The following is a 3,578-nucleotide window of genomic DNA, read 5'->3' on the forward strand; positions in this document are numbered from 1 at the left end:
CCTTCAAGAACACTGAGAAAAGTATTTTCTGACATTCTTTCTTAATATTATGTCAGGAGATTAAGAGTAAGTGATCATATATTATTTTTGAAATTTTGGAGACATTTATTTTTACATTAATACTGACCTCAACCAGGATAGATTTGAGGGACTCTGTGAACTTTCTGGGGCTGAATATCAAGTCATCTTAATGCTTCTTGGCCTGAGCTGTCACATTTAGCCAGATACCTCCCTTTTTTGAAAATAAAAGTAATTGCCTCTGAGATCACATTTCCATCTGGTGATCATTTCTCATGTCCCCAAATATTTCAGGCTGAGCTATCTGTAGCAGTGAAACAGACCATGGTCAGACACACTGAAGAGTATAACAATCTGTTTTTAAGTCACAGTCACTTTAAGACAGAAGAATTCTGACTCTCTGGATGAAGGGTGAGTGTTGTTCATCTCAGCCACTCTCTTCAGGCCTCTGGGCTGGGGGCACTGGCAGGGAGAGCGGGGGCAGGGAGTGGAGTAGGGAGCGGGGATGGACACCCTCAGCTCCAGCAGTAGTGGCTTCTACATCCTGCTGCAGGCGGAGGTGCTTGATATGGACAAAGAAGACCTGGAGGTATTCCAGTGCTCATTGATGGACATGAATTCCTTCAGCCCTATGATACCAACATCCCCTTTATCAATGATAAGACAAATCAGATTGAAGATGAGCCAGATTTGAAGAATCTGTTCATTATAGCTGATGAACCTGAAAGTCATGTTACTGCAATTGAAACTTTCATTACTTATAGGATTGTTTGGTGAATTTGACTCTAGTGAATTTGAAGTTAGAAGATGTTATCAAGATTTCCTGTGGTTGAAAGGAAAACTTGAAGAAGCACATCCCACTCTGTTTATTCCTCTATTACCAGAAATTTTATAGTGAAAGGAATGGTGGAACACTTCAATGATGACTTCTTTGAGACACACAGAAAGGCATTGCATAAATTTTTGAACTGAATTGCTGATCATCCGACTTTAACATTTAATGAAGACTTAAGAGTTTTTATTACTGCACAGACTTCGGAACTCTCTTTTCACAAGCAAGGGTGTGGATTGCTAAAAATGATGAGGTAAACAGAGCTGTTGCATCCTCAATGAGAAGTTAAAAACCACCCAGAGGAGTTCATGGATATGAATAAGTTTATTGAAACATTTAGTCAAAAACTAAATTTGATCAATAAAATATCTCAGAGAATTTACAAGGAAGATAGGGAATATTTTGAGGAAATGAAAGAATATGGCCCAGTTCATATTCTGTGGTTGGCATCAGAAGAAGATCTGATTGAAAGCCTGAAAGATGTTGCCAGCTGCATTGACAAATGCTGTAAGGCCACTGAAAAACGAATGTTCAGACTCTCAGAGACCATGCTGCCTGTCCTACACAAGTATGTGCTTTATAGGGAAATGTTAATGGGTGTTATGAAGAGACCAAATACAAGCAGAACTGCATTCCAAAGTTGAAGTTTTAACCTACAAAAAGGCAGGTACTGAGCTACTTACAGAAGAGATTGGAAAACTTGAAGATAGAGTGGAATGTACTAATAATGCCCTGAAAGCAGATTAGAAACAATGGAAATAAAATATGCAAAGTGATATCAAGTCAGCATTTACAGATATGGCAGAGTAGAATATCAACTATTACGAACTGTGCCTTGCTACGTGGGAATCCTTCCTTACATCACAGACTGACCTCCATTTGGAAGAAACCTCTCAGTATAAATCTTAATCCCTATGAGGACTTCTGTGTGATTTTGGGAGACAGTATTTATCAACCAAAGTTATTCTTTCTGCAAGGGCTATGTCTTCTATAAAGTGGATGAAAAAATGTTTTACACTATCTGGAAAATCAACAACTTGAAAATTTAAGTATTCCAGGTCATTGACATGAATTTGAATATATATATATATAGCTGCGTTTTAATTATATTCTTAAATTTGTGTACCAATAATTGCATATGAAAATTTTTTTCCTTAAATATTTGTCTGTGGGACATTACATTTTAAATATATTGTAGATACAGTTTTAATAAAAAGTATAATATGAAAAAAATACACAGAGAAGAATCCTGATCAAAAGCAGGAAAACTAGGACGGAATTTCAACCATGGAATCCAGACTTTCTGGAGCCATGGAGGCTGGATGAGCCCCTAAAACTATTGCTCTGAGATAGTCTTTAAACCTTAAACCAAAAATATCCCTTTAAGTCTTCTAAAAACCAAAATAATAGTTTAGCTTAACTAGTAAAGAATGTCTGCCTTTAGCATTGTGCTCATTTAAAATCTATCTATACGGGATCAAAATGACGAGAGCAACTCAAAAGATTAGACTGATAACTTAGGGTGGCAGTGACTTCATGTTAATGGGGGAGAAACAACTCAGAAAAGAAGGGTGAAAATAGTGTACAATTTGAAGACTGTAATTAATGTCACTGAATTATACATGTAGAAATTGTTGAATTGGTGTTTGTTCTGCTGTATATATTCTCAACAACAATGAAAATAAAATAATTTTTTAAAAAGGTGAAAGGGGGAAAAAAAAACTCAAGTAATGTATTGTAACTATTTTTATAGTAGAACCTTTATTGATATTCAAATCAAACACCACAATCACCAGCAAAAAGAAACTGCCAAACATATTTCTTACAAAAGCTTTGAAGGTATTTTTTTTTAGATAATTCTCTATTGTTGGTAATACTTTGAAGCTTAAAAATAAAATTTTATTTATTATTGATTTTATCCAGTGCCATTTCACAGGCTCTGGGATACATGGAGTTTTATGGAACTTTCCGTGCAGTAAGATGAAAAAATAAAAAATTCTGCCATGTTATAGTTTAGTATGCAGAAGTAAAATATAGCTTGATTTCCTTGTGTTTATTTTCTATATTATGTATTGAGCTTACCCACATTAAGTAGTATTGATTGTATTAAAGCATTGGTCTTATGAGATGTCCAAATTGTCCGATATGTGTTCTCACAATGAAACGTTGGCTCTTAAACCCATCTAATTTAGTAGGCTTAACTATTCAAACATAAAATGAGTCTAAATTAGAAGAAAAAGACACACAAACACATACTTATAAAAACAATTTAATGTACTCCAGCCATCAGTGATTTTGAGAACATGTGTTTTATTCTTTTACTAACTCACATGTACTTTTAGAGTTCTTTACCATATATAAACATATATAATAAATGCCAACATTGGCAAAGCTTACTTAATCCAACTAAATAAGTTCACATCTCTTTGAATGGCAATACTTCCTGAAACATAACATTTAGAATATACTTTTACGTCCTCCACAACTGAAAAGTTTATAAAAGAATAAAAATGTCTATAATAATCATGGACCCTGGTGGCGTAGTGGTTAAGAGCTTGGCTGCTAACCAAAAGGTTGGCAGTTCTAATCTACCAGCTGCTCCTTGGAAACCCTACGGGGCCATTCTACTCTGTTCTATATGGTCGCTATGAGTCAGAACCAACGCGATGGCACCTAACAACAACAACAATAATCACCGTGAATCTTCCCTGCGACAATACAAAAATAT

At 35.2% G+C, this 3,578-nt stretch overlaps 1 pseudogene; it reads left to right on the top strand.

The window, feature by feature from the left end:
- The first annotated feature begins 422 nt into the window (after positions 1-422).
- LOC101342652 (sorting nexin-7-like) lies at positions 423-1,759 on the top strand (annotated as a pseudogene).
- The last annotated feature ends 1,819 nt before the right edge of the window (positions 1,760-3,578 follow it).

This window comes from Trichechus manatus, unplaced genomic scaffold (assembly GCF_000243295.1).
Source record: "Trichechus manatus latirostris isolate Lorelei unplaced genomic scaffold, TriManLat1.0 scaffold00012, whole genome shotgun sequence".
In the NCBI taxonomy this organism is placed as follows: Eukaryota; Metazoa; Chordata; class Mammalia; order Sirenia; family Trichechidae; genus Trichechus; species Trichechus manatus.